Source organism: Acinonyx jubatus, chromosome D1, assembly GCF_027475565.1.
Source record: "Acinonyx jubatus isolate Ajub_Pintada_27869175 chromosome D1, VMU_Ajub_asm_v1.0, whole genome shotgun sequence".
Lineage (NCBI taxonomy): Eukaryota > Metazoa > Chordata > Mammalia > Carnivora > Felidae > Acinonyx > Acinonyx jubatus.
The window spans coordinates 68,135,394-68,162,096 of NC_069390.1; the positions used below are offsets into that span (position 1 = coordinate 68,135,394).

The 26,703-nt window shown below is 40.8% G+C and overlaps 1 protein-coding gene and 1 long non-coding RNA gene across 6 annotated transcripts in view; one reads left to right on the top strand and one right to left on the bottom strand.

Annotated features, from left to right (window-relative positions):
* The window catches only part of LOC113593790 (uncharacterized), a 57,523-nt gene that overhangs the window by 26,301 nt on the left and 4,519 nt on the right, over nucleotides 1–26,703 (top strand). The window lies entirely within an intron of this gene.
* LOC128311883 (uncharacterized) overlaps nucleotides 1–26,703 on the bottom strand; it is a 60,877-nt gene that overhangs the window by 8,595 nt on the left and 25,579 nt on the right. The window contains exon 2 of the long non-coding RNA XR_008290536.1: nucleotides 5,599–5,704. This is a non-coding gene — a long non-coding RNA (uncharacterized LOC128311883). The remainder of the gene's footprint in view (nucleotides 1–5,598; nucleotides 5,705–26,703) is intronic.

Below are 26,703 nucleotides of genomic sequence, written 5' to 3' on the forward strand. Positions count from 1 at the left end.
TGGTCAGTAAATATTACTAGTCTTCTCAGCATCTAAGTTCTAGTGCAAGACTCTCTCCTTAATAATGATAATCCCTTAAGTGGTATAGTTTTCTGTTGGTCACAGAATGCTTCCATAGGCATTCTTCCTAATAGACTGTGAATTTTGCGAAGATTGAGGCATGTTTGATTTATCTCTAGTGCTAGGTCCTAGCATAGGTGTTAAAAGTTTCTTAGGCTGTATCTTTTAATGAATTAGTTCTTCCTTAATGCTCACTTGGAAGTAATTATGTAAGAACCAGGCAAAGTAAACTTGACACAATTCTAGATGTGTGCCTAATAGTGTAGTTGTTGGTTTTAGACAGCTCGGTTTGGTTCTCTGATTGGCAAACCTTAAGTTGACAGTGACGTGCTTATATAGTAGCTACTATTATGTAGGTTACTTACTACTACTGTGCTAAGTTGAAGATATCATTAACTTAACAATCCATCATGTGGACATGGGCATTCCTTGACTGTTAGGATTGCTACTGAGGACAAAACTGGATTGCTTGGAATGTCTTGGGTAACCCAGGGCTCTAGGAAGAGCAATAGAAAATGCTAGATGTGATTCTAAAAAGTAAACACAAATTTTAAAGAATTTTAAAGATAGCCATCACCAAGCTGCCTCTGCCTGCTGGAGGATATGTTTATACACTACCAACCAGAAACAACAAAGGGAGAGAGGAGGAGGATCCCTATGAGAGATAATATTATATATATGTTGGGGTAATGGGATGTGGAATGGAAGGAGGTTATCAAGGGAAAAGGAAGCCCATGACTTCTGTATCTTTGGGCTTCTTCCAAGAGGAAGAGCTTTTCTAGGGAACATTCAACTCTTTCCCATGACTCTTCTGTAGACTTCATGGATGAAGGAATCCTTGACCAAGGAAGCCTTCTTTAGTCAGCAAGCCTATGAGGAAGACATTAATGATATTTCAATAGCTGTTCCCTAATTTAACCTCTAGAGATAATAGAATCTAGAAGGCCAGGTGTATGGCTCAGGAAATTACATTTTTCCATCAAGTACCCCAGGTGATGAGGTTGGTAATTGTTCAGACCCTACCTTGAATATTATGGTATGGGGACATCTGAGCTAGGCAGCATATTTTGAGGAGACCCCTGGCAGGTAATTACTATGGCATAAAATATCTCTGTCAGGCTTTATTTGTGAGGACAGGCATGTAGGTGGGAGAAGGTGAGTCTAGAGAGCATGATGCTTGGGTCTTCTCTTCAGAAGGTCCTCATGGTCCCCTCTGCCCCAATAAGGACCTTAACCCTGAACAAAGGACTTGCACAATGTCAGGTCTGCTTCTAACCCATTTTCTGTGAGAATTAGTAAAGTGATCGCCTCTAGGTGGACACTACCTGTGGGGTTCATGGCTTGGTGAGAGAAAGAAGGCTGGATTTTAGCTCTGCTTACACACAGTGAGGCACATCTGAACGCTGTATAATCTTCTTAACCACACAGGATGACCTTGCATTATACAAGACCCTTCTATTAGTTCTCACCAAGTGAAGATCATAATAATCTGAGGATTAATAAAAAAAATAAAATAGCTTTTTGGGGGCTCACAAGAGAGCCCTAAATGAACACCATCCTTTTCTCCATCAGGCTCAAAACAAGCTGTATAAATAAATAAGGCAAGAATATGACCTTTATTAGTGAGAGAGGCCAGGCTGATCAGATGCTACAACTCTAGTGCAGAAAAATAGCTTCCTTTTTTTTCACTGGCTAATGTATACCAGATGCTAAACTGACACTATTTCTACCCCCCCCCCAAAAAAACTTTAGGGTATAAATATTATGGTCCCCTTTGTGTGGATGAGGAAACAGAGTTAGTAAGTTGGAGGACAATCCAAACCCAGGACTGACTCGACCCAAAACTTCTAGCTTCTTACTTGGCAATGCCACTTCTGGAGAACCAGCTGGAACTTCTACAACCTAAAACCCAACTTAGTCAACCAACCATCCTTAGATTTCCAGAGCTACCCTCTGCAGAGCTTTTTTGTTTCCCCAAAGTTCTCCTTTGACACAAGCCAGAAAGCCCTGGCTCTTCCAGAAGATGCAGAAATGTGTTAAGGCCTCAAGCCCTCCAATTCCAGGTCATTCTTCATTGCCCCTGGGAGCACTAGGTCTAATGCCAGCACGGATGTACTATTTTGAAACTGGATGCATTTCTCAGAAAAGGCAGGCATAGTGCCATTTCAAGGATATATTTTGTATCATCACACAGGTCCTTGGTCCCACAGAGCAGTATCACTGGGACCTGCTGCCTACTTATAAGTCTTGCTTTGTTTAGCTACTTGAGCATGTTGGGAAAACCACATTCATAGACCTGGAGGGCTATTTTGCTCCCATGGCTTCCATCATTTACAGATATGTCTTCCCATGGGATAGTTGGAAGCAGAGCCTGAGATGAATTGTGTTCAAGTGATTTATGGAATATTTTCAAGGAGAAATCACACAGGACAGGGAAAGGGGGCCGAACAAGAATTTGGCTTCAGCTCGATCCCGTGGGGAACTCTGAACAACAAATTGCATGACAGCGTTAGTGTTGCCTTAAGGTTAGGAGGCCTGGCTTTTTATACCTCCACGACAGCCAGTTATTGGCCACTAGCTGTGGAGGCCGCATGCATGTGTGTGCGTGCACGTAGCCTCCTGGTCAAGGTGACTCCCTCTTAGCCAGGGGCAATTCTCCAGAGAAGGGGGTAGCTATGCATTGTATTAGCCAACTTCCCAGCAGCTAAGGGAAACTGCTTGGTGCACTGGCTGGTAAAGGGATCTGGGCAGGGCACCAACACCAGTTCTGAATCACAAGACACAAAAATCATTTGAATCTGAGTATTGGTTCATTAATCTCAGAGTTCCCAGAGATTATGCCTCATTCTGTGTTTCTCCTTACACGTGTAATTGGTGAGTAAACCAAGGCAAAAACCACATAATAAAATAGTCTTATACTTCCAAGTAGCTGTGACCAAAGATGATGTTCAGGCAGTAGTCACCCTATTTCCACACTCAGCCAGCCTATTGAAATATGTAACTGTTACTGCTGCAGCATAAATTCCATTTATGGAATGAACAATACTGCATATAGTTCAGTCTTACAGTATGACCAATAGGTGGCACCAGAAACACCCACACTTATTCTAAATAATTTATGTATTATGTATGTATTTGCTAAAATTTCAGTTCCTCTCTACTTAGTTTTTCCATGTTGAAAAGGCACTCACAGCACTAAATCCAAACCTAAACTTGGTAACTTGCAGTTTCCCATTTGCTATTTGACCTCTTGCTTGTAAGGTTGAGTGTGAAAAAAAAAAATAGGGTGATAGGGCCAGTGAATTCAGAAAGAAAACATCTATTCATTAGCAAAAGGAAGGAAAAAAGACTGGAGCCCTGCATCCTTTTCCTTCAAGGTCTCTTGAGTGTATAAATGCTGAAGATTATTAGGAAATATTTGAATAACAGGATAAAAAAGTCAAGGATACTGCCTCCAAAACATGAACTTTATTCCCCGCTGAAAACAGACTTGGATGGCAACCAAGTTGTTCAAGGATTGCCCTGGCCAGTATCTGACCACAAGGTTGCACTCAGGGAAAGGCCTCTAGCCTCTAGCATTGACCGTTTGCAAGTTAGTTTCTTTCGAAGTTTGGACTTTATTGTTGGTGGGAGGAAGTGAACAGGGGGAGGGGGTGCTGCATCTTCCTCTTTTTTTGTTTTTTCAACAACCCAGCATTGGGCTCTTTTCCTTTGTAAGGTGATTCCAAGGAGCAAAAGGATAGGGGGGAATATGCTGAACTGAGCAGTAAAGCCACAATACACTTAACTGAGCATTAGGCTGCTCTCATTATTTGATCTCCATCCGTGTTAAAAATGAGGATACTGAGTTTCCCAAAGGTCATGAAGGCATAGTCAGGACCGCAATCCAGTTCCTCTGACCACAAGGCCAAACTAAATCTAGATGTGCAATGAGCTCACCCTGCAAATTTGGACAAACCATTCACCTTACTGGGGCTTCTATTTTACGTATAACAGAGGACGCTGGTCTGCATGGCCCCAGCACACCTTCCCGCTAGAAATCTCTCTTCTGAACAGTACGTGTAGAGTGCAGTGTCTTGTGTACTGATCGGGACTGGAGGTGTGGCTTGGCACCAGGGCCAGTAGGAAGGGAGGGTAAAGCTCACTTTGATAGTGTTCCAAAGTGGAAGGTGACACGGCTATTATACAATGCGTTAAACAGTCTCGTCCTTGTATTTTGGGGACAAAAGTAAATACCAGGTCCTGATTAGCCTTTCCTATACCTGTCGTCAGCTTGTGATACTGTAAACATTGTGCCTCTGGGAGCTTTCCTTTCCAAATGAAATGATCCCAGGGTTTGGAATGCCTCTTCTGCCATGCATGCCACAAATTATTTTCACTGCCCTTCTCTGAACCTTTACTATTTTTGCTCTGCCTTTTGACAGCAAGACTGATTAAAGGGAGATTTTTTTTTTAATTTTACTTAAAGCATTCTTCAAAAGGACTCTTCAAGGATACATATGGATTCCTTGCTCATATACATCTCCATTATGGGAATAGGAAAAGTCAGGAATGGAGAAGAAAAGAAACTAACCTGAATTGACTGCCTATAATGTGTCAGGCTCTCTACTGTGTCCATTTGAAAACTTATCTCTCTGCATCCTCGCAGATGGGAGGCTGTGTGGTATAATGGTTATGTGCCCACGCGTTTGAGCCAGACAGACCTAGCTTCTCGTCAGGGCCCTGGCACTGCTTCACCATGCACTTCTGGGCAGTCTGTGTAACCTTTCAAAGCTTTGGCTTCCTCAGTGAGACAACACACCTAGGCTAGGATTAGTCCAAAGTCAGTGCTCCATCAATGTTAGCCAACACCACTACCACCACCGCAAAAGGCAGATCTTGTCTATTTCACACTAGATCAAAAACAAAACCAAATAAAAATAAAATCTAAGGTTCTAAGAAGTTAAATAAAAGTTTTTTTAAACCCATATTGATCTGACCTTATTATGGGTATCTGTTGCTTCTTTTCCCCAACACCCCTCCTTACCCTTCAGAACCATCCTGCCCCCATCCCACGTTGTTTCTCTAGAACAAACCCAAATAGTGGCCAAAGAGTGACATCTGGAGCCAAATGGCTTGGTTCAAATCTCACCTCTACCACTTATTAGCTGTGTCGCTTTGGACAGATTCCTTAACCATTCTGTGCCTTAGTAATTTTGTCCATCATATGGGGATGATAAAATTTATTATAAAGATTAAAGAAGCTAGTACAGGGGTGCATGGGTGGCTCAGTAGGTTGAACGTCCAACTCTTGACTCCGCCTCAGGTCATGATCTCATGGTTCATGGGTTTGAGCCCAGCCTTAGGCTATGTGCTGATAGCACAGAGCCTGCTTGGGATTTTCTCTCTCCCTCTCTCTGCCCCTCCCCTGCTCATGCTCTCTTTCTCTCTCAAAATAAATAAATACAACTTAAAAGAAGCTAGTACCAATGAAATGCTTCTAGCAGTGCCTCACACTGTAAGTACTCAGTAAGTATAAAATATTACTATTATTCTTACCTTGTCTGCCTTCTAGGCGTGGGCACATGATTCAGATCCAACCAATCAGACTGTCGTCTCTTCTTGTTTACCAAGATGGGTCTAGGGCAAGGTCAGCGCAATTTTTCTGTAAGGAGCAGAAAGTCAATATTTTCGCTTTTGTGGGCCAATATGGTCTCTGTCACCACTACTCTGCTTCTACTATTGTAAAGGAAAATAGACATAAACAATACATAAATGAATGGGTGCAGTGTGTCCAATAAAACTGAAATTTATGGACACTAAAATTTGAATTTCATATAATTTCCAGGCATTACCCAATATTATCCTCCCTTTGTGCTTTTTTCCCCCCAACCGTTTAAAAAGGACAAAACCAGGGGTGCCTGGGTGGCTCAGTCAGTTGGGTGTCTGACTTTTGGTTTTGGCTCAGGTCATGATCTCACAGTTGTGTGATAGAGCCCTGCATCGGGCTCTGTGCTGACTGTGCAGAGCCTGCTTGGGACTCTCTCTCTCTCTCTCCCTCTCTCTCAAACATAATAAATAAACTTAAAAAAAAAATGACAAAATCATTTTTAGCTTGCATCCTGTCCAAAAGCAAGAGGTAGGTTTGATTTGGCCTGTGGGTCACAGTTTGTTTACTCCTGGTCTAAGAAAGGGGCATGTTGACCCACAAAAGGCCAAAGTCCTGCCATGAGATTTAATATTGCCAGCACTGGAAGAGAACGTGTGCCTCTTCCTTTTGGGTGGTGATTTCCATGGCCGTCTTCCTTCCCACACGGAGAGATGCTGTTTGTGACAGGAGAGAATAAGGCCAACAGTAAAAAGAATTAGAGCCATGCAGAAGCAGCTAAGAGATAGATAGAGAAAAAGAACCCCGAGAACCTCCTTTGAGCCTCCGGATCTAGCCACGCCTACTAATTCCATGAGCCAGTAAATTCCTTTTATTTTTCTTCTAATCTACTTTGGGTCAGGTTTTGTTCACGTACACTGAGGGAGTTCTGATAGAGACACATGGGCTTGTTGTCCTCACACGTGCAATAGTGCCTTACAAAATTATTAAGAAAAAGGCAATAATATTAGTGTGTATTCTGTACCCATCGTGTGCCAGACAGCTTGGTAAGTGCTTTCACCAGTGATCCCTCCGTTACTTCTTACTACACCCCTCGAAGGTTGGCGTTATTATCCTCATCTTACCGAGGACACAGACACATTTGATGGCAGTAGATTGCTTGTTCAGATCCAATGATTGAAGTGGAATGGAACGGTTTGAAGGGATTTTTAAGGGATTTGAAGGATTTTAAGAAATGGATGGTTCAGGTCTCTTTTCTCACCCACTTCACTCCCCAGGAAAGAATGATGGAAGAGTGAACTTTGTCAGGGCACGCTTAATCCCTTTTCTGGGAAAGAGAGCATGTACTGATCAGGAATCCCCACTGTTCCCTCTGGCCATTCTGGGCAGTGGGGAGTGGCGGTCCTGGAGTTCTTGCCCAGCTGCCCGGCCGAGAGGATGAGCAGCTGAGACACACTGATGAACAGCCTGGGTTAATCCAGGCTGCAGCTTACAACTCCCTTGCAGGACCGATCCAGGATTTCCTTCAGAAGTATCACTTCACAGCAGCTGGCTGGCTTGACTTTGCCAACTGCTTGACCCCTGGCTACACAGGAAGCTTCAGCAGGTAGGACTTGGCCTGCCTGAGGAGCAGACACACCCTGAGCTCCTTAGGACAGAACAGAAAGGCTTGCACAAACAGGGTTTGCATGATACAGGATGAGAAAGGAGCCAGGGAAAATAATCCTTCACATCCATTAACCCTCACCTTGGTACATTAGCCTTTTGAGTTTTGGATTGAGGACAAAGAACTGCCATATTAATAGTGACTACTTATTGGACAACTACTGTATCTCTTTCCATTTCTTATTAAAATAGCTTCCATTGTTTTCTAAGCAATCACTGTGTGCCAGGCACTTTATGTTATTCTTAATCATCTTAACACCCCTACAAGTAGACATGAAATAGTATCTACTATTTTATGGACAAGGTAACTGATACGACTAGAAGTTAAAAAATGGTGAGCACTAGGAAGTCAGGGGAACTTGCACCTTGTCTGTCTCTATTTCACCTCCCTGCCAAAGGGGATGAGGGATTAAATGAGAAGAAAGGGGTAATGCGTTTCCAGCCTTCACTAGTTGGTCAGGATGCGTCAAGTCACCCGAAATAGAAATGGGACTTGAGGCCTGAATCCTTCCTCAGGCTCTGGCACTTTCTGAAGGCCGGGATTATTGTTATTTTTGTGCTTACCTGATGTACCCTCAGCATAATTCATACTTGGCCCTGGGCAGGGGCACAAAGAATGTTTGTTGAATGAATGAGTACATGAGTCCAAGTGTCTGCTTTCTGTAAAACAGGAAATGGCTGAGGGGATGCTGGCTTGGTGAGGTCCTCTCTTTGTTTAAGTTGCTTTCGAGAACTCTAAGAAGTCTTGTGAACTCTTAGGGGCATCTACATAACCATTTAGTGCAGTGGAGTAGAATTTATCCAATTTCACAGGTCATTTTATAGGCAGTGATTTACCTAATGACCCCGAGGGGGCCTACGAGTGTCAATGCATCTTTCGAAAACACCTCCTCCTGGATTGCTGAGGAATAGCTTGAAGCAGGAAAAGGGAAAGGGTCTAATTCCACAAACTTTCTGCATGCCTTTTTTTTTTTTTTTTTGCTGAACTTTGACCAGGCAGTGATCAAGTGCTGGATGCTGAAAAAGTTAAGCAGAGGCCTCTAGAAGGCAAGTATGTCAAATGGGGAAAGAGGGCAAAGGAGGGAAAATTGGGCAAAAAGGTAAAAAATTGGAACTTTGGCTTCTTTCCACCTGGCAGGCAGGCCCTGAACCAAATTCCCCTTTGCCTGTTCTTTGGGGCAAGGCTGAGTTAGCAAGCTATAAATTCCACTTATCTAAGTGTGAGGAATGTGGAGATGAATGTGGGGAAGTCTTCGTTCCAGAGGAAAGGGCATGATAGTAGGCCAGCTGGAGATGGAAGACAGAACATACCCCAAGTGTGAGCCAACGGAGATTTGAAATTAGAATCTGGGCTCAACCTGCATCTAGGTTTTAAGAACTTCGTAAGTGGATACGGCTGTCAAGTAGTTGGAGGAAATTTTCTAGAGACCTGAAGTGACACAGCATTGATTGACCAAGAAAAATTATCAGCATAGTTATCTGACCATTTGAGTCAATGTATCTTCTTGGCAAAGAAAAGCATTTGTACAGGGAACTATCAGCTGGAGGAGAAGGGCAACCGAAGAGGAGAGCCCTGCGAAGGTGAGCAGGAGGAGGTCAGCTGGTGCCCAGAGAAGCCCATCTGGCTTTGCCATCAAAGGCAGCTTGATGGAAACGGGCTGTCCAAACAACGTGCCAAATTTCCGGTGGGTTATGGATGATGCCCTCCCATAGAACTCATGGCCCATGGATCCAGGCCTGGAGCTTACTTTGGACCTTGCTCTGGAGGATCATTTTTATTGGGAAGTGTGGTTTGGAATGTAAAACTGTTGAAGACTCTATCTTTGAAGATCAGTGTTTGCTGGCATAAACTAAGGCGCTCTGGGTTCTTGGATATTTAAACAACTGCCTATTTCCTTACCACGATTAGACTAGGTATAAACAATGACTATGTGGGAGCTAGAAATTCAAGGATGATGACCCTCTTAAGGTTTGCTTTGAGTGGAAGGATTTAAGACTGTACTCTTTTCACATGAACTCACCCAGTCATAGGGCAGGCAAATAGCAGAAAAGGTATTGCATTAGTGGCTGGAAAGTGAGGACTGTGGACCAACTCTACCGTTAATGTGTGAAGTTGGGCAAGCCATTTCACCTCTTATGTCTCATTTTCCTTACTTTTAGCATGGAGATAATACTGTCTTCTTTTCTTTCCACAGAAGTTCTTGTCAAAGTGAAATAAAGTAATAAGTGACCAATGCTTTTTTAAATATAAAAATCAATTCAATTGCATTATATGAAAAAGGCCTGAGAATCTGCCTTTAAATCCCAGTTCTGTGATTTACCACCTGTATAATCTTGGACATGCTTCTTAGCTGTCAGTGCCTGCATGTCCTGATCTCTACCTCTCTCAAAAAGTTGTGGAGGGGCACTTGTGTGGCTCAGTTGGTTAAGCTCTTGATTTCGTCTCCGTCCTGATCTCACAGTTCGTGAGATCAGGCCTCATCTCAGGCTCTACACTGACAGTGCAGAGCCTGCTTAGGATTCTCTCTCTCCCTCTCTCTCTCTGCCTCTCCTCTGCTCATGTGCATGCAAGTGCTCTGTCTCTCACTCTCTCAAAATAAATAAGTAAAAAAACACAAAAGTTGTTGTGGAGATAGAATAGTGTATATAAAGCACCTGACATATAGATGTGGCTTAAAAAATAATATTGGCTGTGATTCTGACTCATATCAAGCAAGATATACATGTTAAGTTCTTAGACTAGTACTTAACCTGGTATACAGTAAGTTCTGATTATATTATCACTGTCCTTAGTGTTTCTACCAGATCTGAAAAAAAAATTTATAAACAGAATTTCTCTTGCCTCTCGAGAGAACAGCTGAGTAAAACACAAGTAAATCCCCTCTATGCAGAGCAACCTGGCCTTTATTGGACCTAGAGCTTTTCCCACCATCTCCAGAAATCCTGTTCCACATGAGTTTTTCTTTTATTCAAATGGGAACAATGAATGGACTAAGCCACTAGCGGTATTTAATGCATAGGAAAAACCCAAACCGAGGATAGGCCTTGGACATGATTTCTCAGCAATAACCTAGTGGCAACCACAGCCGCACAAGAACAATGTTCTGCCAGAAACCTCAAAGCCAGGGTGGTGTCCTTCCACCAACTCACCACAAGAGATTGTACCAGAGCAGTGGGATAGAAGGAGCCCATATTTTAAAAATTACAGGACAAAGAAACCCAAGTCCAAAATACTCATAGGCAGAATGTATAATAATCTCATAACATCCATAACTGCTAAGGGAGAGCTAACTACACCAGCACGCTTTATGTGGTAAAACAAAAAGAAAACGGTAGGGAAACAAAATTGGTTAAGCTTGCTAGAAAGCTAATAAAACACAGAGATATTTCTTTTTCTAGCCCAAGGGTCTAATGGTTACATCTAATTTTTTTTCCTGCCCATTACATCTTTTTGGAGGCAGTTCTATTTTTATGTTTAATGAGTTTCTGAAAACGTACATGAAAAGTTTAATATATGAAAATCAAGCAATAGCCTCACATGCTTTGTGAGGAATTTTACCCTCAAGAGCTAAAAACAAACAAAAAAAAGTGATAAAAGTCCCCAGTATATGTTATAAATGTTTTAATCTTGGATTAAAAATAGAAGCCTGAATGTTATATGATAGATGTGATTATTAAAAATGTTCAAACAGAAACATTAAATACAGACAATAAAATTTCTTATCTAATATAATTTTGTACTTCAAATTCTGCTCTTAGCCTATTTGAAATGACATTTTGTAGACATAAGATACTGATTTCATGTTAGGAAGGAGGACTTTTTTTTGAAGTTTATTTATTTATTTTGAGAGGGGCAGAGGGGCAGAGAGAAAGGGAAAGAGAGAATCCCAAGCAGTCTCCACACCCAGCGTGGAGCCCTTTGCGGGGCTTGATCTCACAGCTGCAAGATCATGACCTAAGCCGAAATCAAGAGTCTGACACTTAACCAACTGAGCACCCAGGCGCCCCAGGAAGGACTTTCTGATGGTAAATTTTCACAGGCTTGGGCAGGGTATTTTGCATTGGAATGAACAGTCTAATAAGTGGATTATGAGGCTATCAGTTTTCTGCCAAATTTCTATCTTGGATTAAGATGGTGAAATGATCACACAAGTAAATCTTGTTTCTTCTACCTTCCAAAGCTCTTAAAATAGCATAAATGATGATAAAAAGGAATTAGGGTGGGCAAATGTAGCAAAAAGAAAAATTTTTTTTAAATCCAGGACACCCAGTAATTTGGATTTCAAGTAAACAAAGAATAATTTTTTAGTAAATTATTGGAATATTTTGGACTTACTGTATTTTATCTGGCAGCCACAAAAAGAATAAATCCATAACACTGTACCATTAATGGAGGATAACTATGAAGAATTTTTGGATTGTATCAGATTGGATTTGTCCTATATTTCTACTTCTAGGTTTTTACCCAATAGAAATGAAAACGTATCTCCATAGAAACACCTGCACAACAATATTCACATCAGCTTTATTTGTAATATTCAAAATCTCAAAACAACCAAATGCTCATCAGCAAGCAGTCTTATAGATAAACAATTTGCATTTCTAACAAGTTCCCAGGTTTTGCTGATGCTGCTGGTTCAGGCACTATAACTGGAGAACTACCATTCCAGAGAAATCTATAAAAAATAGATTGGATCAGAGAGAAAGATAAAAAATTAAAAGAAACTCCCAGCTCAGAGTCAGGGTGACTGTAAGTCAAGAGTGGTAGTGAGTCCTGTGATAGTTAATTATCAGGATAACTAATCACAAAATAATTAATTTCAGACCAGCATTCAGAGTAGCAAAGCCAGTCATGTCTCTGACCCCACCATCACCACCACCACTGAGTAGCCAGTAGCAGCAGCAGCCTTAGGCCCTCAAATAAAACCCCAAGAAATATCTCTTCAAATAATGTGAACTTTCTACCTGGAGAGGGATAATGATGAGTGGGGGCTAGAGGGCTAAGAGAGATAAATCAAAACTTCCAAAATGGATTTAGAAGGAGTTAAATATGTAAGGCATCTTTGCTGAGGTGAAAAATTCATTGAAGTCCAATGATGCCTGTCAATGAGGGCAGGAGGTAAGAGTGGAGAGGGGTAGGTGTCTTCAGCCTGCCTGTCTTTCCCATGTCCAAGTCGCTAGAGTGGAGTCTCTCGGTCAAGGCCCTACCCACTTGAATCAAGATCACAGCCACCTTTCTTTTTAGGGGAGAGCCCTGTTGGGGGAAATAAGCCCCAGCAGCTGCAGAGGGAGCCCACGCCAGCACCCCAAATCATAAAAATATGAACAGACAGTGAGGGATTGCCAGGCATTTGGGGATCTCCAGAGATTAAGACTAAGAAGGAGTAAGAAGAACAAATGATCAAAGGAAGCAGAGATAACTCAGGGAGCAGAGGAGAACTTGAAGGAAATACGAATTCGTGTAAATTGGAGATATTTGAGAGGCTATCCCATGCATGTTTTAACAAAAATACAATCACAACCTAAGAGTGCCAAAGAAATGTAACAGAAACTCAATGTAGCTGACCACTGTGTCTCTTACTGTTTTTCTCTTGTTTTCTTTGTAAATAATAATGGCTAAATGCAATAAAATATGCACAAAAACTGTGAAATAGGAAAAGATGTGACCCTGCCAAAGCAGAGCTGTGGGTTGGCAGGTGGTGCAGCCATGGGATACCTCAAATTGCTCATTAAACTGCAAGTGGAGGAAATTCCACACTCTGTGTGGGAAAGGCATTTTAGGGGTGGCATGTATAATGTGCGAAAATCCAGTTGTATAAAACTTGAATATGTGAAAGTTAAGGACCATCTGTGCCCACATTCCACTTGGCTTTCCCCAGAGCTTAGTAATATAAATCTTTCAGCTTAAATTCAAGGTCACCATAACGATAACTAATATCTATATATCACTTTACCACCTAATTTACAAAACACTTTTACTGATTTTTCTACTTAATCCTTAGCCTAGGAGGCAGCATATATCCCTATTCTATCCTTGAGGGAACAGTGACAGCCAGCAATTTGTATCTTCCTTCCAGGAAATACAGAGACTGGTCAGAAATGCAATTTTGCAAATTGTTTCCCAAGGGTGTTCTGCAAATTGTTGATCCCATAGGACAATGATTCTCAGACTCTAGTGAGCTTCAGAATTGCCTGGATAGCTAGTAAAAAACATACAGATTGCCCCTTCCTTCCTGACCCTACCCCAACCCCCACTCCCTGCCTCCAGTTTCTGATTCAGCAGGTCAGGGGTGGAGCCTGAGAATTTGCATTTCCCAGGTGATACTGCTGCTAATCCAGGGCACACACTTCGAGAACCACTACCATAAGATATTTTCTGAAGAAGGCATCCCATGGTCAAATTCAGAGGTATTCACTGTGTAATAGAATACAAAATAGCTTTGGCTCTGAAGGGAAAGAGTAGGAAAAAAGGGTAACTGTACTAAAATAATAGGATTGTGAATAATTTTTATCTAAAAGTTCTTTTTAAATGTCATGAGTGTCCTGCCTTCTAAACTCAAATGAAGGAGAAGGATATAGTGTCCTGAAAAATAAGATGAAACATCATCTACAAATCTTGATGAAATATTCTTAATGGTTTGGGAGAAAGTTTATGATGAATGATATGATCTTAACCATAGACCTTAAAATGGATCTCTCTCTCTCTCTCTCTCTCTCTGTGTGTGTGTGTGTGTGTGTGTGTGTGTGTGTGTGTGTGTGTGTGAGAAAGAGAGAGAGAGAGAGAAAAACAGTGATTATCTTTGGATTTTGAGCACATACATAATCTTAGTGTCTTCTTTGTACTTGCTATAGTATGTATATTTTATTTACACAGTCAAGAAAATAAATCTGTAAATTTTTTTTAAAGGTGCTTAGAGTTGGTAGGAATCTCAATTTAAAAAGATCCCCATGGTTGTTTTTTTTTTAAGACCACCTTTAAAATTCTACCTCTTTTGTTTAAGCATTCTTTCTGATAAAATTACGCATTTTGTATAACGTAATTCATACAAAAGACAATTTGGGGCTATTTACTAGTGGAAAAACATCAACTGGGATCAAATTACCACAGAACATCACATAGAGGCTGTAGTGAAGACAAGTCTAAACTAGACTGATCTTTTCTTTTTTCTTGTTTCCCATAATTAATTTCTCCTTACCAACTGCTCATATGTATTTTACCCAACTATGTTTGAAAAGTGCCCCAAAGTTATAGGCCAATTTCTGATATTCATGTGTAACAGAGAATGTCTATTAATTTCAGAAAAAGAGTGGTAAACCCATGTCTGTTGTGAGATCCAGACTGGAAAAAACACATATGCAGAGAGTGTACTCCTGTGGGACCAGCTTCACTACTGGGAAAATAGTCCTCTGGGAGAAAGAACAAACCATGAGTTCAAGATTAGCTGAATTTAAAAACATTCCCCAGGTAGACTTGATAATTTTTGTTTGTTTTGTTTTTTGCTATGTGTCGCTTACATCAGACTGGAGCTGGTTAAGATGACTACTAATGGTTCTTATTTCTGTAATATGTTCATGAAAACACTCCTTCATAATTTCAGTGAGTGCATATGTTGCATATTGTTAAGTGCCCGATTTTGTCAGAGCTACAGAAAGTTCCCTTCTATGAAAGAGCTTCCCTCTAAGGTGGCAGAAGAGATGAAGACAGATGGAGGACAGTATAAATGAGTGGCTCAGTGAAGTTAGCCTACTAAACAAGGGCAGGAGCTATATCCCAGTCATCTCCAAACCCCCCTGAACACTACTCTACCACATATCTATCAGGGTGTTTGGCAGTTTAGTAATTCCTAACAGATTTTAAAATCTCCTCAATTAAGGTGAATTTTTGTTTAAACAAGTCTTCAGTAAGGAGGCATTTCTTTTTTTCCTTATTCTCCTCCTGCTTCCAGCCCTCAGTACATTTACTGTTCCATCATGAGCTTCATGAGGGAAACGGACAAGAGGGAGCATTTCCTCTTAGGGAAGTATGGTAGCTCGGATGCTGTTGGCCACAAGAGAAAAGCCCACTCAAGTAGACATAAAAAAAAATTGCATATATCTCACAAGATAAGAAGCACAGATAAGGATGAGTTCTAGGTGTATCAGTTATAGGTTCCTTCAAAGGACCAGGTTTCTTTATCTGGCACCTATCCATCTCCATCCTCAAGTGGGTAGCCAAATGGCTGCTGCGGTTCAGGAGACACTCCCAGATACAGACATAGTGCAGAGCAGGGAGGGGCAAACTGTGACCCATGGGCCAAATCCAGACTATCACCTGATTTTGTAAGTTAGGTTTTCTTTTTAATTTTTTTATGTTTATTTTTGAGAGTGAGAGAGACAGAGTGCAAGTTGGGGAGGGGCAGAGAGAGGGGGAGACACAGAAATCTGAAGCAGGTTCCAAGCTCTGAGCTGTAAGCACAAAGCTCTATGCAGGGCTCTGACTCACCAACTAGGAGATCATGACCTGAGCTGAAGTCTGACACTCAACCGACTAGGCCACCTAGGTGCCCCCTTTAAAAAAATTTTTTTTAAATGTTTATTTGTTTTTGAGACAGAGACAGATTTTGAGCAGGGAAGGGAGAGAGAGAGTGAGACACAGAATCTGAAGCAGGCTCCAGGCTCTGAGCTGTCAGCACAGAGCCCTAGGTGGCGCTTGAACTCACGAACTGTGAGATCATGACCTGAACCGAAATTGGATGCTTAACTGACTGAGCCACCCAGGCGCCCCATGAGTTAGGTTTTATGGGGACACATCTATACGAGTTCCTTTACATAACATCTGTGGCTGCTCCCACTCTATAACAGAAGAATTGAGTAGTTGCAACAGAGAATTTGAAAAGTTCTTAGAAAGCCAGGCCAGGCCAGGCAACAGCCAGACTACTGCTGCTCATCATTCACATATCCAGTCCTGTGTCTAATGAGCCATCCATCTATCCACCCACCCACCGGCCCTTGCTTCCACAAACACTCACAGGACGTCACCTCTCTGCGTGGATACTTACAGCTGAGGGGCACGTGCACGTGCACAACACACACACATAGCACTATTTTAAGAGAAAGAGAAAGATCTCAGACACTTGCTTCTCAGAAACTTGCTTCTGAACTGCTTGACCCTTAACATTTCTTTCTTTTTATTTATTTTTATTTTAGAGAGAGAGAAAAAGCATGAGCTGGGCAGAGGGGTAGAGGGAGATAAAGAGAATCTTAAGCAGGCTCCATGCCCAGTGTGGAGTCCCATACAGGGCTCAATCCCACAACCCTGGGATCATGACCTGAGTTGAAATCAAGAGTTGGACACTCAATCCATTGAGCCACCCAGGCGCCCTGACCCTCAGATTTCTCTAAACCCCTGTTTCTTTTTGCTGCCAATCCTTGGACTAATTCTCTGACCTGTCCTCCTCCTTCTGGCTGAAAGTGTCTTCTTCATGGGGCTCCCTTGCTTACCGAGTCTGATTCTTTAACAGGCTGAGACTGTGAGGGTGCAAGGCATGGGGAAGAGAGGAAGGGAGCATCGAGTGGCATCACAGAGGGTCTCCTATGAGCCACGTGCTGATCCAGGGACCCTGCATGCTTCCTAGCTTCACATCTGAAGGCAGTTGCAGGCAGGTGTGAGGAACACTGGCAAGCAGCTGAGGAAGGAGGTATAGAAGGATGCTCTCATTAATAGTTATTAGGGAGAGATTGTTTCTCCAATTTGTTTAACAATTACCTGGGATCGTTGCATACTCCTGCTCCTGCTCCTGCTAAACTAGATATGCTTCCTAGCTCTTCCATTTCCTGGTCTCTCTGAGGTCTTGGAAAATTAAAATTAGAGTGAAACGAGAGATGGCTCTGAACAAATGTTCCATTCCAGGTGACTTATTGTTTTTTTCTTAAGTTTATTTATTTAGAGAGAGGAAGAGAGAGCAGGGGAGAGGCAGAGAGAGAGAGAGAGAGAGAGAGAGAGAGAGAGAGAGAATCCCCAGCAAGCTTCGCTCTGTCAGCACAGAGCCCAACTCGGGGCTTGAACTCACTAACTGTAAGATCATGACCTGAGCCAAAACCAAGAGTGAGGCTCATAACCAGCTGAGCCACCCACGCTCTCCTCTAAGTGACTTATTCTTTTTTTTTTATGCTTATTTATTTTTGACAGGGAGAGAGAGACAGAGCGTAAATGGGAGAGGGGCAGAGAGAGAGGGAGACACAGAATCCGAAGCAGACTCCAGGCTCTGAGCTGTCAGCACAGAGTCCGACATGGGGCTCAAACTCACAGATCGCGAGATCATGACCTGAGCCGAATTAGGATGCTCAACCGACTGAGCCACCCAGGCACCCCCTAGGTGACTTACTCTTAAAAGGACCTTGCACAAAATGTTAACAATACCCATCACAGAGAGAATGATATCAATTTTCTGTGAAGTGAAATGTGAAGAGAACCATCATTTATTGAGCATCTACTGTGTGATTTGTATATGAATCCTATCTCATATTCACAGTAAGCCTGTGATATATTGAAATTACATAAGAACAGATTTTACTGCAAAATGCAGAAAATCTAACCACAGTGGCTTAAAATATTATGGGTTTAGTAGTCTGGTAGGTGATACTGGCATTGATTCAGCTTCTCAGTGATGACATCTAGTGATGATGACTAGTTCCTTTTTCTGTATCATTAACCTTAGCAAGTTGACATTTAGTCTTACGCTTGTCATCTCTTGATTGCAAGATGGCTGCATCAGCTCCAGATATCACATCCACATTCAAGGCAGAATTGAGAGGGAAGTACAGGGCTAGCCACATTAGTCTCCATTTTATCAGGAAAGCAGAAGCTTTCCTAGAAAGCTGCTCATGAGACTTCTACTTAGATATCATTCGTCATAACTGGATCACATGGATACCTTAGTTGCAAAGGAGGTGGAGAAAATAGGGAACAGAATTGTCAGGGTGGCCTTAGACTAGGGATGGATAAACAACAACTAAATCTGGACCACTACCTGTTTTTGTAAGTTAAGTTTTGCTGCAGCATAGCCACACCCGTCCAGTTATGTACTGTTTCTGGCTGTTCTCATGTAACAACAGCAGAGTTGTGGCAGAGTCAAGGGTCTGCAAAGTGTAAATATTTACTTTCTGGCCTTTAACAGAAAAGTTTGGCAATTCCTGCCTTAAACCACTCTTGAGCCATCACCTAAGCTAGGCATTTTCCTCCCTCAAACAAAACCAGGAGAGCCTCTGACAGCAAAAAGAAGAGGACACTGTCCTTGGATAGGCCACAGACATTGTCTGCTACACACAGCTATTGTTATCTGTTTTAGATGGAGACTGAGGGTCAGAAAAGGTAAGTTCAAATTCAGGGCTCTCTGACTTCATGCTTTTCTGATCATACCTTATTTTTTGTGAGTTTTCTCATCTCTAAAGGAGCTGTGAGATATCCATCTGTTATTCAACTCTTACATGAGTTGCACAGAAGGGCAGGGAGCTAATGGATCTATCTTAATAGGTTCACAAGATAGTTAAGCATTTACTTTTAAATTGTATTTTAATGCCCATTTTCCATTTTACTCTCTTTCCACTACACATATACACAGGTTGGTAGACGCTGATCTACTTTAGGGTAGTTTTTTCTCATCTTTTCTCCCCAGCACTTCACATAGTGCCCAACACATAGTGAGGACTAAATATGTTTCTTTGTTGTACCCCCCACCCCTGACTCCATAATGTCTCATACCATGTAAATATACACCATTCATGCTTGCGTGTATTATGTCCCCAGGAAGGCTATTAATTACATCAGTGGAAGGCTATTAATTACATTAATTACTGTGCACTAAACCTATACAGAATGACTAAATCACATCCCTGCCCCACCACTGGCCCCTTGGAACTGAAAGTGATTGCAGTTGCTCTGTTGAAGGGCAGCGTGAGTCACCTTCAGTCTGGCTGGTCAGTGTCATCTCTGTGTGATGGCCACAGCATCCATATCAAGCTCAGGCTTCAGACTTGGGCTGCCTCTGTCCCTTCATTTTCTCTGCAACCTTGAAACAACGGCACAAGGGGTAGGAGAGCCAAAAACAGTGTACTCTGGGACAAAGGAAAAGGGCAAAGCTTTGAGACAAAAAGGAAGGCTTTCACAAATTGGTTTTTTTTTTCTTCTTTTTCTTCTCATCCTTCTCCGTAACCCAATGTAAGGGGCATTGGGAGAAACCACATCCCTTCTTCCCATCTTCCGTTTCAGAAATCTTATGCTTCCTCTCTACCTCTCTGGCTTGCAGGTATTAGCCATTTCCTTAGCCTGGAAGATCCTTCTTCTCTCCCACCCTCATTCACCTTCATCAGGCTAACTCTTAAAGATTTACGTTCGAGTCAACTTCCTCCAAAAAGCCTTCCTCATTAGTTGAAGACGCCCCAGAGCATTCTGTGCATGGGGACCTAATCGTCCGCTTGTTTGTCTCTCGTATGAGTGTAGAAGCTAAATTTGAGGAGCCGCATCCAGCTAATCCTACATGTTCAATTAAAAACTAGCAAATGAAAGAATGAAGAAGAGGAGGAAGAAGTCATTGGGCTCCTAACCCTTCCCCTGGGCAGGCCGGGATTCCTACCCACATGTGATTCCCTCTTCCCTGGAGGTTTCTATTTGCTTCTCAGTTTCTGAGGAAACTGTTAACCAGAACAAATATCTTTGTTTGTAGATTTTATCTGCATCCTTCACCACTGGGTGTCATTTTCCTCCATCTCTCCGGCCAGGCACTCCTCTGCTGTTCACCTCAGCTCTTTAAGTGGTGGAGCCTGGTCCTGGACAGAGTGCAAAAGCCACAGTGTAATCTCGTCTTCTTTCAGGGCCACTGACCAGAGGGAACAGAAAAGCACTGATTGGGCTCCCCTGATGCAGACTGGCCAGTGGCTCTGTAGTTTCCTTCTGTGTTTAAAATTCCTTATCTGGCCTTGCTAGCAAATCAGCAGGCCCACAGGTCAATGGAGGATTATCTCCGGAGCTGGCACTTCAAAGAGATATGCACACTCCACTCCCCTGGGTCAGATAGCTGTGTCAGTAAGAGGCCGGAGTAATTGGGATCACTCAGCTCAACACATAACACAACCCATTAGCTGTTTTTAAAAAGCAGGGTTTACTTTATTTTTTCCCATGATAAAGTTAATCAGTGCCGTTATAGTCCATTTGGCAAATAACAAAAAGTGGAAAGAAAAAAATTCTGTAACAATATACTGTGTTTGGTATGACTCGCTTTCATTGTCCACTAGGTCATTTCTTTAATAGTTGTGATTATATACATTTTACAATAAATAGAAACTTGTATCTTGGCTTTTTTTCATTTAAAAACATAACAGGAATACTTCCACAATTTTTTACATTCTTGGATAAATATAGTTTCAATAGCGGCATAGTAAGTATAATTGACTAATTTGTTTCACAGTTTCCTCGTTGTTAGGTGTTTACATAGTTTCCAGTGATTTTTTGTCTGAATTGTTATGAATGTTATTGAACACATAAACCTTTTCTGTATGTTTACTTCTTTCCTTAGGCTAGATTCCTGGGAGAGATCAAATGAGATGAATATTTAAGTTCTTGGCTTATATTGCAAGACGATTTGATAGAAAGACTCTACTAGTTCATACTTCTATCAGCATGTTAGAGAATGCCAGTGTGTTACACCCTAGCCAAAACTAGATAGTCTTCTTCAATATTGTATATTTTTCTTATTTGATAGGAAAAATATCATAGGTGTAACTTGCATTTTTCCCATTATTAATGAGAGTAAATGTTTTTTCTCAAGTAAGTATTTCTTTTTGGACATCATCATCTATTTAGGTCCTTTTTTACTTTTCCATTTGGTCCTTTAATACTGTTCTTTTTCACTTTCATGTGCATTCTGCTAGGAATTTACCCAAGGGATACAGGAGTACTGATGCATAGGGGCACTTGTACCCCAATGTTTATAGCAGCACTCTCAACAATAGCCAAATTATGGAAAGAGCCTAAATGTCCATCAACCGATGAATGGATAAAGAAATTGTGGTTTATATACACAATGGAGTACTATGTGGCAATGAGAAAGAATGAAATATGGCCCTTTGTAGCAATGTGGGTGGAACTGGAGAGTGTTATGCTAAGTGAAATAAGCCATACAGAGAAAGACAGACACCTTATGTTTTCACTCTTATGTGGATCCTGAGAAACTTAACAGAAACCCATGGCGGAGGGGAAGGAAAAATAAAAAGAGGTTAGAGTGGGAGAGAGCCAAAGCATAAGAGACTCTTAAAAACTGAGAACAAACTGAGGGTTGATAGGGGGTGGGAGGGAGGGGAGGGTGGGTGATGGGTAGTGAGGAGGGCACCTTTTGGGATGAGCACTGGGTGTTGTATGGAAACCAATTTGACAATAAATTTCATATATTGAAAAAAAAATTAAAAGAATAAAAGAATTTGGGACAAAATCCCCAGAATTGATGGTAGATAAAAGATACATTAAATGCCTCATGGATTTATCACACTGAATCACCTAAGTGATGTGAGGGACTAAGTAAGCAGATCTGGTGTCTGAGATGCTCACGCTATGGTTAGATAAGACTTACTATCACAGCCTGAATGAAAATAAACAATTAAAAAAATTAAAAAAAAAACTTTCAGTGCATTGATTCTTATCTTCCACATATACTATAAATACTGTCTTTCCATTTGTTGTTTTCCGTTTCATTTCAGTTTGTTTAGGATACAGAATGAATTTTTTTTTTGTACTTCAATGTATTGCTATTTAACTTTGTGTTATCTTTTGTGACTTTGAAACTTAAATAGCCTTCCTCCCAGATATTTGATAACCATTCTTTTCTTTGTTTGCTTTGATTATGTTTGTTTGTTGGCTCAAGAGGGTAGTGATTAAGAACCCAAAATCTAGAGTCAGACTTCCTGAATTCAAATACCAACTCTACTGCCTGCCAGCTCTGCAATGTAGGGCAAGTTACTTAAACTCACAGCACCTCAATTTTCTCATCTACAAAATGGGGACTAATGAACACAGAACTCAAACATTTGTGATGATTAAATTAGATAATATATGTAAAGCATTTAGAATTGTTCCCAGAGGCTTATAGTAAGTGCTATGTAAGTATTGTCTATTAATATTTAATTGTTGTAGATTTATATTGTTTTAAAATCTATAGAGTTAAGCTCTCTCTCTTTTCCTGTTTTAAAAAATTGCTTATTTTGGGGTGCCCGGGTGGCTCAGTCAGTTAAGCGTCCAACTTTGACTCAGGTCATGACTCACAGTTTGTGAGTTCAAGCCCCGCATCAGGCTCTGTGCTGACAGCTCAGAGCCTGGAGCCTGCTTCAGATTCTGTGTTTTCCTCTCTCTCTGCCCTTCCCCTGCTTGTGTCTCTCTTTCTCTGTCTTTCAAAAATAAATAAACATTAAAAAAAGTTTTTTTACATAAAAAATTGCTTATTTTTCAAAAATTTCTTGCATAGTTTTACTTCCTTGTTTTTCAGGATAAATCTCAGCCATGCTCCTAAAAAGATTTCCACTGAGAATTGTATTGGTCTTGCCCCATCTACTTTTGCGTGGGCTCTACAAATCTGTGTAGAGGCAAGGTTAAGAGGCAGTGGTGTAGTGGTTAAGAGCAAGAAAGCATCAGATACACCTGGGTTTGTGTGCATCTCAGTTCTGCCCCTTTCTAGCAGTCAAGTTACTTCCCTCAGATTCAGTTTCCTTATCTCTAAAGTAAAACAGGAATAGTAATAATAGAAATTTCCATAACCCAAATGTCCACCAACCAATATGGATAAACAACATATGATACATGTATACAATGGAATATTCTTTGGTTATATAAAGGAATCAAGTATGATATAGGCTACAACATGGATGAACCTTGAAAACATGCTCAGTCACATATTTTATGATTCCATTAATATGCAATGTACAGAATAGGCATATCTCTAGAGATGGAAAGTAGATTCATAGTTGCTTAGAGCTTGAGAAGATGGGGAAACTGGTGGGTACTAACTAAAGGACACCAGGTTTCTAGTGGAGTCTCATATGGTTTGAACTGATTGATGTATGAAGCAGCCTCATTGCAAAGGAGACCAGCAACTACATTGGAAAATTTGCCACTTAAATATAGGAATTTTTCCTAACATAGAAAGGCTATTCAAAAGACAATGGTCAATCATGATTACAATCTTTACCTACTACAAGAACAAAGAAAGTCCCAGAAAACCCAAAATCTAAGGTGTGGGCAGAGGAAGAGGATCCAGAGAAGAATACAGAGGAGAAAGGATGATATAGATAGAAAGAAAATTAAAAAAGAAAAATAATGGAAGAAAATAGATTAAAGACTTTCAAGAAGGAGGGAACAGTGATTAAGAAGGTTAGTTTTATACAGAAGTCAAATCGAATAGAAACTGAGAATTATCCACTGGCCTTAGCCATTAAGAGGTCATTCAGAGCCTTAGTAAGAGAAGCTTAAATAGTAGGGTGAGGAGGAACCCTAAATTCAGTGAGCTGAAAAGGAAATGGAAGATGATGTTATAAAGACATACACTCTCTCAAGATTTGGAGATTTTTGTCTCAACATGTGAGTGTTGTAATAAACATCATATTTAATCCTTAAAAAGCCTCATGAGGTAGGGGCTGTTACTATCTTATATTACAGATGTAAACAGGCTTTAAGACCCAAGGTCATGTAAGGGGCAGATCTGGGTCTCACACCCCAACATGTCTGACATCAGAGTAAGAAAGAACTCAGGCACTGGATCACACTGCCAACACTTATTCAGCTGTGTGTTTTAGGGCAATCCCCATAGTCACGGATTCTCAGAATAGGAAGGAATTTGAACTCTGTTTCACTTCTTGGTTCCACTTCATAGACCCTTAAAACCAGAATATATCTGGCTCCTCCCATCACACTATGTTCATTCCGCTGTTGTATTTGTTGTTGTTGTTTTTAATAATTTCTCCTTCTGGTAATAGAACTCTGATTTTTTTTTCCTCTGAAGATTCCCCTATTCTTTCAATCTTGGTCCAGTTGCTTTAGCAGGTGCTGACTCTATCTTTGTTCTCAGGGCTGAGCAAGTCACATAGTCTCGATCAATTACAATATGGCATCCCTGTGGCTGCTGTGAAAAGTTTAGGGATAAGCTTGCAAGCAAATCCAAGCCACTGCAACTCACATCCAAGACTTGTATCACTCTATTTTCTGTTAGACTTAAATCTGGGTGAATATAGACCTGGAGCTATGGGAAGTCATCTTCCCTTCACATAAACTCTGCAGGTGAAGCCTACACTTGGGAGAACAGGTCCAGAAAGTGGAGAGAGTTGGGTCCCGATGCACATTTGGATCAAGCCCCATTTAAGCCCAACACCACTTGTCTTTTCATTACATGAACTAATAATTTTTGTTTGTTTTTGTCAGTTTGAGTGGGATTTTCCATCACTTGATGCCAAGAAGGAGCTAATGCGTAGCTTATCATGGACTGCATAGTAGTTTCTCCTCCAATAGAATGTTAGTCAGAGTCCCCTAATCCTGCCATATTGTTCTTTGTGCTTCACCCCCACCAATGCCTAGGATGATGTCTTATATGCAGCAAGTGTCCAGTAAATGCCTGATGGATTTAGTAGAATTGAGTGTGGACTGATTCTGCAGCATTCTCTACAAGATGCTTCAGAGAGACTTCCTGCTGTCACTTTTGTCTACTAACCACAAAACTAACCTGCAGAAGAAGTTTCAAATATTTGATCTTTCTGTTTGTTTGAATCCATGTTGAACCAGAATTTAGTGTGAACATGTACTTGGAATGCTTACTATTTGCTCCAACAAAATAGCTTGGAAGATGCAGAATGGATTGTTTTATCAGTGGCCCAGTAAAATGAAATGTTTATTTTCTGTCCTTTGTAAAAAACAAAAAACAAACAAAAACAAAAAACAAACCAAAAAAACAAAAACAAAAAACCAGTTTGTTTTTCTCTGGGGCTTGATTCCTTTTACACAAAGGGACTGACATTCTCTTCAATAAAAAAGGGGTAGAGATGGGAATGCAAACTGGTGCAGCCACTCTGGAGAAAAGTATGGAAGTTCCTCAAAAAATTAAAGATGGAACTACCCTACGACCCAGCAATTGCACTACTAGGTATTTATCTAAGGGATACAGGTATGCTCTTTTGATGGGACACATGCACCCCAATGTTTATAGCAGTGCTATTGACAATAGCCAAAGTATGAAAAGTATATATATATATGTGTGTGTATATATATATATGTGTGTGTGTGTGTATATATATATATAATACACACACACACACACACAATGGAGTATTAATCAGCAATCAAAAAGAATGAAATCTTGCCATTTGCAACTACGTGGATGGAACTAGAAGGTATTATGCTAAGTGAAATTAGTCAGTCAGAGAAAGACAAATATATGACTTCACTCATATGAGGACTTTAAGATACAAAACAGATGAACATAAGGGAAGGGAAGCAAAAAGAATATAAAAACAGGGCGGGGGACAAAACATAAGAAACTCTTAAATATGGAGAACAAACAGAGGGTTACTGGAAGGGTTGTGGGAGGAGGGATGGGCTAAATGGGTAAGAGGCATTAAGGAATCTACTCCTGAAATCATTGTTGCACTATATACTAACTCGGATGTAAATTAAAAAATAAATAAATTATTTAAAAATTATTTTTGTACAGTCAAAAATAGATAATTCAGATAGTTATTTAGGTAATGCAGATTTGAAAAAAAAAACACCATCACTTTGCTGTGAATTATTAAACGATTATGACAAACCTAGGAGCTTATGTTCCCTAGGAGCTGCTAACATAGAGTTTAACCCTGAATTAATGTGAAAGATGTTGTTACTTAATGAGATAATGTCATTGAGAGTAACTGAAAGTTCTTGGAACACAGAAGGACACTATGTAAATATGAGCTGTTACCACTATCATTATTCATCAGAAAATCTGTCTAAAGGGTTACTCTGCCTACTGGATAGAATTTTCTTAACACTTTCATCTCTGATGATTAAAAAGAAAATCCTTAAGCCTATTTTAATAAAGTTTTCATGTTTGGGGAAAAAAGGGTAGAGAAATAGGACTTTTTCTATTTATTATTGTGAAAACTTGGCAGCAATTCTGTATTAAAATGTTCATGAGCTATTGCACTTGTACACAGTTTAGGATTTGTAATATGGATTGTTGTAATGAAGAACCATTCATGGCCAAGAGAGAAAGGATCTAAGCCTTTTTAAGGAAAGGAGTGAGTCTAGAAATCAGAGGTGAAGTTAAGATGAAATTAAGTAGTGTGGTCAATTCAGTGCAATGTGGATGTGGGCTATGTGAGATGTAGCTGAGGTAGGTAGCACGGCC